Source organism: Capricornis sumatraensis, chromosome 2, assembly GCF_032405125.1.
Source record: "Capricornis sumatraensis isolate serow.1 chromosome 2, serow.2, whole genome shotgun sequence".
Classification (NCBI taxonomy): domain Eukaryota; kingdom Metazoa; phylum Chordata; class Mammalia; order Artiodactyla; family Bovidae; genus Capricornis; species Capricornis sumatraensis.
Window position 1 is genome coordinate 206,557,111 of NC_091070.1, and position 12,562 is coordinate 206,569,672.

At 41.9% G+C, this 12,562-nt stretch overlaps 1 protein-coding gene across 1 annotated transcript in view; it reads right to left on the bottom strand.

The window, feature by feature from the left end:
* The window catches only part of RLF (RLF zinc finger), an 84,752-nt gene that overhangs the window by 49,999 nt on the left and 22,191 nt on the right, over positions 1-12,562 (bottom strand). The gene's annotated exons all lie outside the window — the stretch shown is intronic.

Consider the following 12,562-nt stretch of genomic DNA (forward strand, 5'->3'; position numbering starts at 1 on the left):
TAAAGAATAGGCAGAACTGCTCTTTTGACATGAGAATAAATCTACGAATAGAGCCATAAAATGCCGATAGTTGTTCTCAACAGAGGTCTGGAGTTATCATCTCTGAAATTTAGTAATTAGTTTCATTAATACAACACTAAATTGAGCACCAACCATGTACCAAGACACTGGTTATACAAGATTATGATTCCTGCCTTATACAAAAGACATTGCTGTGTGTGGCCCTTAGCTCTTTACTCTTTTTTCCCCACACAGAACTGATTAGGCTTAATTTACACTTACCAATTTATAAAAGGTTATGGTTGTATTTCAGAAAAGGCAATGGCACCCCACTCCAGTACTCTTGCCTGGAGAATCCCATGGACGGAGGAGCTTGGTGGGCTGCAGTCCATGGGGTCGCTGAGTCAGACACGACTGAGCAACTTCACTTTCACTTTTCACTTTCATGCATTGGAGAAGGAAATGGCAACCGACTCCAGTGCTCTTGCCTGAAGAGTCCCAGGGACGGGAGAGCCTGATGGGCTGCCGTCTCTGGGGTTGCACAGAGTCAGACATGACTGGAGCGACTTAGTGTGGTTATATTTTATGAAGTTATTCCAAAAACTAACACACATGCCAGATGCTCCAAAATCACTGCGGACAGTGACAGTAGCCACAAAATTAAAAGACGCTTCCTCCTCAAAAAAAGAGCTATGACAAACCTAGACAGCATATTAAAAAGCAGAGACATCACTGCCTACAAAGGTCCTATAGTCAAAGCTATGGTTATTCCAAGAGTCATGTAGGGATATGAGAGCTGGACCACAAAGAAGCCCGAGCGCCAAAGAAATAATGCTTTCAAACTGTCGTGCTGGAGAAGACCCTCGAGAGTCCTCTGGACAGTAAGGGAGGTAAACCATTCAATCCTAAAGGAAATCAACCCTGAATATTCATTGGAAGGACTGATGCTGAAGCTGAAGCTCCAGTACTTTGGCCCCCTGATGCAAAGAGCCGGCTCATTAGAAAAGACCCTGATGCTGGAAAGACTCAGGGCAGGAGGAGCAGGGGGTGACAGAGGATGAGATGGTTGGTTGGCATCACTGATTCAATGGAGAGGAGTTTGAGCAAACTCTGGGAGATAGTGAAAGACAGGGAAGCCTGGCGTGCTGCAGGTCTTGCAGCTGCAAAAAGCCAGACACGACTTAGCGACCGAACAACAATGCCAGATGCCAGTTTATTTGTTTACAAAGGGGACAGTCATATTAACACCTAGAGTACCTCATTCCCCATATTTTGATATAATAGGTTTTCTGGTGAATTAAAAATCTAAAACAAAGGAAAACCAGAACCACAATAAGGCCTGAAAAATTACATGTTCAAATCACAATGGAAAGCTGGCTTTTATTCTCTTTGGACAGTGTGGAAAATAGGCTAAGTTCTTGTTTGGAGTCTCTCTAGGTTCCACAAAGTTGCTCTCCCTTCTAGCAATATACTTCTTTCCTCTAACAACTGAATAGGTTTTGCTTATGCTTAACTGATACATGCTTAATTAACAGGTTAAGACTTGAATTATGCAAGTTTCTCACCCCCTAGAACACACATCCTGACTGGGTAGCTAGGCAGTTAAGGCTACTTCAGTAATAATCTCTTCAAGGATTCCTAACTTCCTATATTCTGATCCTTCCGCCTAGCAAACTACAAATAGCTTGGTGGTATTGCAGGATTCCACTGATTTTCTGTAGTTTTTTCCTGTAGTTTTCACAATAACAGTCCTTGTATCAGTTCTGATAATTAAGAACTGTCTTGATTATTGAAGAAAAAAAAAACAGGGAAATGAATGATAAACTGTTAAATCATATACTTTAATAAAAGCCTGTGGCCGAGAGGAGCTACCCCACATCCGAGGTCAAGGGCAGAAGCTGGGAGGACCCCATGCCCGAAGGGTGGTGGCCAAGAGGAGTTACCCCACACCCGAGGTCACGGGCAGCGGCCGAGAGTGCCAGGCTGCAACGGCGCAGGAATGGCCAGGAGGAGCTACCCTGCGTTGGAGGTCAGGGGCGGCGGCCGGGAGGAGCAACCCCACGTCCAAGGAGTGGTGGCTGCGCGGGTGCAGGAGGGCCTAGAGGAGCCATCCCACGTTGAAGGTCAGGAAGGGCGGTGGTGAGGAGACACCCTTCATCCAAGGTAAGGAGCAGCGGCTGTGCTGTGCTGGAGCAGCCGTGAAGAGATGCCCCCCGCCCAAGGTAAGAGAAACCCAAGTAAGAAGGTAGGTGTTGCAAGAGGGCATCAGAGGGCAGACACACTGAAACCATACTCACAGGAAACTAGTCAATCTAATCACACTAGGACCACAGCCTTGTCTAACTCAAAGAAACTAAGCCATGCCCGTGGGGCTACCCAAGACGGGCAGGTCATGGTGGAGAGTTCTGACACAATGTGGTCCACTGGAGAAGGGGATGGCAAACCACTTCAGTATTCTTGCCTTGAGAACCCCATGAACAGTATGAAAAGGCAAAATGATAGGATACTGAAAGAGGAACTCCCCAGGTCAGTAGGTGCTCAATATGCTACTGGAGATCAGTGGAGAAATAAAACTAGAAAGAATGAAGGGATGGAGCCAAAGCAAAAACAATACCCAGGTGTGGATGTGACTGGTAATAGAAGCAAGGTCCGATGCTGTATAGGAATCTGGAATGTCAGGTCCATGAATCAAGGCAAATTGGAAGTGGTCAAACAAGAGATGGCAAGGGTGAACATCGACATTCTAGGAATCAGCAAACTAAAATGGACTGGAATGGGTGAATTTAACTCAGATGACCATTATATCTACTACTGTGGGCAGGAATCTCTCAGAAGAAATGGAGTAGCCATCATGGTCAACAAAAGAGTCCGAAATGCAGTACTTGGATGCAATCTCAAAAATGACAGAATGATCTCTGTTCGTCTCCAAGGCAAACCATTCAATATCACAGTTATCCAAGTCTATGCCCCAACCAAAAATGCTGAAGAAACTGAAATTGAACGGTTTTGTGAAGACCTACAGGACCTTTTAGAACTAACACCCAAAAGAGATGTCCTTTTCATTATAGGGGACTGGAATGCAAAAGTAGGAAGTCAAGAAACACCTGGAGTAACAGGCACATTTGGCCCCAGAAAGCGGAATGAAGCAGGGCAAAGACTAATAGAGTTTTGCCAAGAAAATGCACTGGTCATAGCAAACACCCTCTTCCAACAACACAAGAGAAGACTCTACACATGGACATCACCAGATGGTCAACACCGAAATCAGATTGATTATATTCTTTGCAGCCAAAGATGGAGAAGCTCTACACAGTCAACAAAAACAAGACCAGGAGCTGACTGTGGCTCAAATCATGAACTCCTTATTACCAAATTCAGACTCAAATTGAAGAAAGTAGGGAAAACCACTAGACCATTCAGGTGTGACCTAAATCAAAGACCTTATGATTATACAGTGGAAGTGAGAAATAGATTTAAGGGCCTAGATCTGATAGATAGAGTGCCTGATGAACTACAGAATGAGGTTCGTGACATTGTACAGGAGATAGGGATCAAGACCATCCCCATGGAAAAGAAATGCAAAAAAGCAAAATGGCTGTCTGAGGAGGCCTTACAAATAGCTGTGAAAAGAAGAGAAGCAAAAAACAAAGGAGAAAAGGAAAGATATAAGCATCTGAATGCAGAGTTCCAAAGAACAGCAAGAAGAGATAAGAAAGCCTTCTTCAGCGATCAGTGCAAAGAAATAGAGGAAAAGAACAAAATGGGAAAGACTAGAGATCCCTTCAAGAAAATTAGAGATACCAAGGGAACATTTCATGAAAAGATGGGCTCGATAAAGGACAGAAATGGTATGGACCTAACAGAAGCAGAAGACATTAAGAAGAGGTGGCAAGAATACACAGGAGAACTGTACAAAAAAGATCTTCACGACCCAGATAATCATGATGGTGTGATCACCCATCTAGAGCCAGACATCCTGGAATGTGAAGTCAAGTGGGCCTTAGAAAGCATCACTATGAACAAAGCTAGTGGAGGTGATGGAATTCCATTTGAGCTATTTCAAATCGTGAAAGATGATGCTGTGAAAGTGCTGCACTCAATATGCCAGCAAATTTGGAAATCTCGAGCAGTGGCCACAGGACTGGAAAAAGGTCAGTTTTCATTTCAACCCCAAAGAAAGGCAATGCAAAAGAATGCTCAAACTACCCCACAATTGCACTCATCTCACATGCTAGTAAAGTAATGCTCAAAATTCTCCAAGCCAGGCTTCAGCAATACGTGAACCGTGAACTTCCTGATGTTCAAGCTGGTTTTAGAAAGGGCAGAGGAACCAGAGATCAAATTGCCAACATCCGCTGGATCATGGAAAAAGCAAGAGAGTTCCAGAAAAACATCTATTTCTGCTTTATTGACTATGCCAAAGCCTTTGACTGTGTGGATCACAATAAACTGTGGACAATTCTGAAAGAGATGGGAATACCAGACCACCTGACCTGCCTCTTGAGAAATCTGTATGCAGGTCAGGAAGCAACAGTTAGAACTGGACATGGAACAACAGACTGGTTCCAAATAGGAAAAGGAGTACGTCAAGGCTGTATATTGTCACCCTGCTTATTTAACTTATATGAGGAGTACATCATGAGAAACGCTGGACTAGAAGAAGCAACAAGCTGGAATCAAGAGTGCCGGGAGAAATATCAATCACCTCAGATATGCAGATGACACCACCCTTATCGCAGAAAGTGAAGAGGAACTAAAAAGCCCCTTGATGAAAGTGAAAGTGGAGAGTGAAAAAGTTGGCTTAAAGCTCAACATTCAGAAAACGAAGATAATGGCATCCAGTCCCATCACTTCATGGGAAATAGATGGGGAAACAGTGGAAACAGTGTCAGACTTTATTTTTTTGAGCTCCAAAATCACTGCAGATGGTGACTGTAGCCATGAAATTAAAAGACGCTTACTCCTTGGAAGAAAAGTTATGACCAATCTAGATAGCATATTCAAAAGCAGAGACATTACTTTGCCGACTAAGGTCCGCCTAGTCAAGGCTATGGTTTTTCCAGTGGTCATGTATGGATATGAGAGCCGGACTGTGAAGAAGGCTGAACGCCGAAGAACTGATGCTTTTGAACTGTGGTGTTGGAGGAGACTCTTGAGGGTCCCTTGGACTGCAAGGAGATCCAACCAGTCCATTCTGAAGGAGATCAACCCTGGGATTTCTTTGGAAGGAATGATGCTAAAGCTGAAACTCCAGTACTTTGGCCACCTCATGCGAAGAGTTGACTCACTGGAAAAGACTCTGATGCTGGGAGGGATTGGGGGCAGGAGGAGAAGGGGAGGACAGAGGATGAGATGGCTGGATGGCATCACGGACTCGATGGACGTGAGTCTGAGTGAACTCCGGAAGTTGGTGATGGACAGCCAGGCCTGGCGTGCTGCGATTCATGGGGTTGCGACGAGTTAGACATGACTGAGCGACTGAACTGAACTAACTTACACACTGAATGTTCTGATTATTGCATACTTGAATGATCAAGATACTTAAGCTATTAAGTTGGTAAGAAAAGTAATTGTGGTTTCGCACTGTGAATTTTAAATCATTATAGCTAGGCTCAAACACATCTTCATTAATCAAAATAGGAACCATTACAATCAATGCATTTTTGCCAACAAGAAGTAAGTCTGTTTAATCCTGTAGCATAAAAATCCGTGCCTGGGGATTTGACAGACTCTTGGAAAACATTTTCTGCCTCCTGCTGATTGTGGAAGCATTTTCCCTGCAAAAAGTTGTTGAAATGCTTGAACAAGTGGTAGTCAGTTGGCGAGAGGTCACATGGAAAAAGCAAAACTTCATAGACCAATTCATTCAACTTTTGAAGCATTTGTTGTGTACGTGTGGTCGAGCATTGTCCTGGAGAAGAATTGGGCCCATTCTATTGACCAATGCCGCCTGCAGGCATTGCAGTTTTGGGTGAATCTCCTAGATTTGCTGAGCACACTTCCCACATATAATGGTTTTGCTGGGATTCAGAAAGGTGTAGTGGATCGGGCCATCAGAGACCATGACCTTTTTTGGTGCAAGTTTGGCTTTGGGAAGAGTTTTGGAGCTTCTTCTCAGTCCAACCACTGAGCTGGTCATCACCAGCTGTAATAAAAAATTCACCTTTTGTTGCACATCACTGTCCAATCAAGAAATGGTTCACTGGGGACTTCCCTGGTGGCTAAGACTCCGTGCTCTCAAAGCAGGAGGTCTTGGTTCAAGCCCTGGTCAGGGAGCTAGAACCCACAGGCCACACTGAAGATCCCATGTTCTGCAACTAAGACCCGGCACAGCCAAATAAACAAATGAAATAAAAAATTTTTTTTTAAAAAAGAAACGTTCATTGTTGTTGTGCAGAATAATAGAAGACAACACTTCAAAAAGACGATTTTTTTTTTTTTGCAGTCAAACACCCACTAACTGAGCTTTTTACAATTTGCTTCAAATGCCAAACAACCGTAGAATGGGAGAGTTGAGTTCTTCGGCAACTTTGCATGTAGTTGTAAGAGGATCGGCTTTGATGATCCTCTCCATTGGGCACTGTCAACTTCAAGAGAAAGTGAAGGACAGGGAATCCAGGCACGGTGCAGTCCATGGGGTTGCAAAAGAGTCAGACACGACTGAGAGACTGAACAGTTTCTGACGGTCGGCCACTATGCCCCTCATCTTCAAGGCTCTTGTCTCCTCTGCAAGACTTCTTGAACCACAACTGCACTGTGTGTACATGAGGGGTTCCTGGGCCAAATGTGTGGTTGATGTTGAGTTGTCTCTGCTGCTTTACAACCCATTTTAAACTCGAACAAGAAAATTGCTCTAATCTGCTTTTTGTCTAACATCATTTCCACAGTCTAAAACAAATATAAAATATATAGCAAGCAAGAAGTCATTAGCAAAACCCATAAAGTGAGAAAAGTGCATGAAAATGATGTATAACATAACCACATTAAGAATACATTACAACTTCAAACAGCAAAGTTCAACAATACAAAACCACAATTACTTTTGCACCAACCTAATATTTCAGTACATCCATTCAGTTAAGTATCTTGCTGCTTTACCACAGTTACTTTAGAGAAGTGGACTCCTACATTTTCAGAAGAGCATTATGTCCCCATCTAATCAAATCCCAAACTTTAATAAAATAAGAAAAAAACTGAATGATAACAGGATCATAAAAACTGATCCCATAATAATCCTTTCTAGCTAAATGAGCGAAGAGAAGGAATGCAGAATTGTGTGCTTATTAGTTACATAAATAAGATTTCACACTTGCTGTTCAGTCACTAAGTCATGTCTGACTCTTTGCAAACCCATGAACTGCAGGCTTCCCCGTCCTTCACTATCTCTTGGAGTTTGCTCAAGCTCATGTCCATTGAATTGGTGATGACATCCAACTATCTCATCCTCTGTCGCCTCCTTCTCTTCCTGCCCTCATTCTTTCCCAGCATTGGGGTCTTTTTGAATGAATCAGCTCTTTACATCAGGCGGCCAAAGTACCGGAGCTTCAGCTTCAGCATCAGTCCTTCCAGTGAATATTCAGGGTTGATTTCCTTTAGGACTGACAGGTTTGATCTCCTTGCTGTCCAAGAGACTCTCAAGAGTCTTCTCCAACACCACAGTTCGAAAGCATCAATTCTCTGGCACTCAGCCTTCTTTATGGTTCAACTCTCACATCCATACATGACTACTAGAAAAAAATCAAAGCTTTGACGGAGAAGGCAATGGCACATTCCAGTAATCTTGCCTGGAAAATTCCATGGACGAAGGAGCCTGGAAGGCTGCAGTCCTTGGTATCGCTAAGAGTCAGGCATGACTGAGCGACTTCACTTTGGCTTTTCACTTTCATGCATTGGAGAAGGAAATGGCAACCCACTCCAGTACTCTTGCCTGGAGAATCCCAGGGATGGGGGAGCCTGTTGGGCTGCCGTGTATGGGGTCGCACAGAGTCGGACACGACTGAAGTGACTTAGCAGCAGCAGCAGCAGCATATAGACCTTTATAAGCAAAGTGACGTCTCTGCTTTTTAAAGTGATGTCTCTGTTTTTTAATACTCTGTCTAGGTTTGTCATTGCTTTTCTTCCAAGGAACAAGCATCTTTTAGTTTCATGACTGCAGTCACCATCCACAGTGATTTTGGATTATTTCACATAACATCTCTTAACAAATCTCTTAAAATCTATGTCAGAAAGAAACTGTTTTAGGTCAGAAAATTACTTATTTTCTGCATTGGTTAATCTGAAAACCAGAAGGCTTTACAAATTTATATTCAGTATCAGAATTTATGTTCCTTAAGGTCAGATAATATCTTATCAACCTTAGTAGGCCAAACACTCCTCCACTCACTTCCATCTCCACAGGACATTCAAGTCTCATTAAATGTTTACTGAATAAATTTACCATTTTACTGAATAAATTCATCATTCTATTCATTTGCCATATATTTTTTCATAGCCTATTCCAGTAAGGAGCTAGGTACTAGGGGGAAAGACACAGGGGCCTATTCTGGAGCTTTCAGAATGAGTCAACACAATCTGACAGTTGAAACCACATGTGCAAATTAACCCACTGCTGGCTCATGTATGCAAAGAGCAGCATGGAGGGAACAGAGATGAGGCTGTTCTTTCCACAGTCCCCCTTCCCACTCAGAAGCTCCCGCCACCAATCTAATATCTTCTGACACAGACGTCCAATTAAGCCTCCCAAGTCACACAAGATTCAATACCCTGGGAGTACTTACGTTTACAGTTTCCCCTATACTTATTTATATATTTTTTATATTCCTAAATCTATTCCCCCTTATATGTTAATCACATTAAAGAAGTGTCCTTCAGTGCTATATTTAAAATGGATAACCAGTGAGGTCCTACTGTATATAGCACAGGGAACTCTGATCATTGTTAAGTGGCAGGCTGGGTGAAAGGAGAGTTTGCGGGAGAATGGCTGTCCCTTTGCTGTTGTTCACTTGAAACTGTTACAACATTGTTAATTGGCTATATTTCAATATAAAACAAAAAGTTAAAATGGTTAAAAAATTTTTTTTACAACGGAGGCGTTCTTAACATATCCACTATGTGCGTACTCTGGACACTGAAAGAACCACTGGAACAATCTTCTTCACCATCATCGTTTTTAAGAACGCCAAGATTAAACTGAAAGAATTACAGCCATCCAAATAACATTACTTTGCCAACAAAGGTCCGTCTAGTCAAGGCTATGGTTTTTCCAGTGGTCAAGTATGGATGTGAGAGTTGGACTGTGAAGAAAGCTGAGCACCAAAGAATTGATGCTTTTGAACTGTGGTGTTGGAGAAGACTCTTAAGAGTGCCTTGGACTGCAAGGAGATCCAACCAGTCCATTCTAAAGGAGATCAGCCCTGGGTGTTCACCGGAAGGACTGATGCTAAAACTGAAACTCCAATACTGTGGCCACCTGATGCGAAGAGCTGATTCATTGGAAAAGTCCCTGATGCTGGGAGGAATTGGGGGCAGGAGGAGAAGGGGACGACAGAGGATGAGATGGCTGGATGGCATCACTGATCCGATGCACATGAGTTTCGGTGAACTCCAGTAGTTGGTGACGGACAGGGAGGCCTGGTGTGCTGCGATTCATGGGGTCACAAAGAGTTGGACATGACTGAGCAACTGAACTGAACTGAAATAACATTTTTAAGTAACTCATGTAAACAAAATTCCATCAAAATCAGAAAAGAAAAATGGGAGTCTTTTATTTCTCTTTAGAAATTTAAATTTTAGACACCAACAAAACTAAGAAAGGGGCAGTAAATGATAATTATGACTCCCTCAAGTTCATTGGCATTCTTCAGAAACCAAATTAATGACCAAATTAATGGCCTCTTCTCTTTGTTTCAGTAAACTTATTTATTCCACTAAAGTTTACTATGTAGCAATAATGTGGAGGGTAACAGAGATGAAGACTCCATTCCTGCCCTTAAAGAACTAAGTACACTTAGCCTGATCAGGTACCATCTTTATTTTAAATATTCTCACAGGAGGTTCTCATTCATATCTCAGGCAGATTATCTCTCAAGGCCTTGCTATATACCTCAAATGCCTGTTAGATATTTCCATCTGGATGTCCTATTCAAATCTAAAATTCAACATGGTGAAAACAAACATCTTCCCCAGCAAATATGCTCTTCCTCCTATGTTCCATCTGTCTCTTTTCAGGAGCCAGAGCTAAAAAAACTATCTCTGAAATCACCACTCCAAAGTTTATTGACTCAATGCCAAAAACGTTAATACCTTTGTCAATGATCTTATGCTTTATTTCCATAGCCAGTGACCTAGACCAGGCTCTGAACATCCTTCATCTGGAACGCCACAACAGTTTACTTCTCTAGGTTAAATACTCTTCAGTTCTGTGTATGTGTTATAATCATAACTTACTTGTACATAAAAAATTGATGCACAGGGGGGAAAATTAGAAGGAATTCAGCCATATTAATGTTAGGAAGAACTACTGGAAGGACTGATGCTGAAGCTTCAGTATTTTGGTCATTTGATGCGAACAGATGACTCAGTGGAAAAGTCCCTGGTGCTGGGAAACGTTGAGGGCAGAAGGAGAAGCAGGTGTCACAGGTAGCTGGATGGCATCACCGATGCAATGAATATGAATTTGGGCAAACTCCGGGAGATTGTGAGGGACAGGGAGGCCTGGCATGCTGCAGTTCATGGGGTCGCAAAGAGTCAGACACAACTGGGCAACTGAACAACAGTAGTAGGATTAGAAACAATTTTGTATCATTTTTATGTTTTTCTGAAATTCTTTCCAAATTTTCTTTATTAAGCATTATCATATTTACAGGAAGAAGGAAAGATTATCTCCCCTTATCCCAATTCTATCTACATTCCTCACTATATGGTTTCAAACAGGTTGGTTAGCATCTGGACTATTCTCTGAAAACTACCTTGGAAGGAGAAATTTTTTTCGTAATGGTCACTTTTTATGCAGGGATGCATTCCAATTTAAGACTCAAATGGTTTGAGACTAACTTTTCCAGTAGAATAATCATAGTTAATATTTTTGAGCACATACTATACACTAGGTATTCTCCTAAGAGCGTCACATGGTACTAACATTTAATACAATAACCCAAAGAGGTAAGTGATTTATCATCAGCCGATTTTTAAAATGAGGAAACAAAAGCACAGAGAGATTATTTTCTGAAAGTCACCATTGTAGTAAATGCTGGATTTAGGATTTGAACTGTGGTCATCTGATTCCAGAGCCCACACTTAACCATTCTGCTATAAGACTTTCAAGAATGCACAATTCTACAACTATTTTACTTGTATTTTAAATTCTGCCCCTCCTGCCCCCAAGCATTAGGTTTAATCTTTTACAACAAGTAGTATCATGGGCATCACTTGATCTTCTTCCCAAGAGTTGACAACATTTAATTCCCATTTAAAATGACTGCTTCTGGGGAAAGTTTTTCAGCAATAGTGAGATTAATGCTCCACACTTTAGAATGTTGGTGGTTCACACAGAAATGATCAATGGTATCTGGTACTTGGTCCTTACTGTTAAATCTGTCTGTATGTGACTTTTAATAGAAGAGGATTTGCATTATTTCAAATTTCGGCCATTAAGTGAGAAATCTTATTTATTTTAATTTCTCAACATGAGAAATTCTCAGAATTAAATAAATTTGAGTAAAATGTGACTGTACTATGACAGACAGACTTCCAGCAGGGGTAGCACTTCAGCTGGATTTCTGAGGTATGGGTCAAGTTTGAAAATGCGAAAGTGAGGGGAAAAGAAATTCAGGTAGACAGCAACTTGAACAAAATCAGAAAAAATCAATAGAACAGATGGGGCAAAACAGTGACAAGACTTAACATCACTTGGTGAGGAAGCATGGGAGATTTCTCTGGAAGAGACTAAGCCGGGTGTGAGATGAAATGGAATGGGAAATGAACAGCTGGCTGCTTACATTCAGAAAGTGGCTAGAGTAAATTACAACTTTTAAGTCTTACAACACACATGGCTATTAGACTGCACCTCACCCTTTTTATATTGGTTATAGTTGGCTTTTTAAACCCAGAAATATGACTCCTTACTTTATCTACCTCCTATTTATCTATTCTGATTAGCTGTCACTGGATGCACTCCATCATCCTAGCTGACCAAGATTATTTTTAGATACTGATTCTGTCATGGGATTTAACTATGCTTTCTAACTTCATTTTCAATTTTTAAAAAATATCTTTTGCTGGGTTTTCCTGGTGGCTCAGTAGTAAAGAATTTGCCTGCCAATGCAAGAGACACAGGTTCAACCCCCAATCCGGGAAGATGCCACATACTAAGCCTGTGCGCCGCAACTACTGAGCCTGTACTCCAGAGGCCAGGAGCCGCAACCACTAAAGCCTGCGATAAGAGAAACTACCACCGTGAAAGCAGCGTCAGCTCTCTGCAACTGGAGACAAGCCCTGCGGCAACGAAGACCCAGTAAGGCCAAAACTAAATACGTAAACATTTTATAAATACATCTTTTGCTTT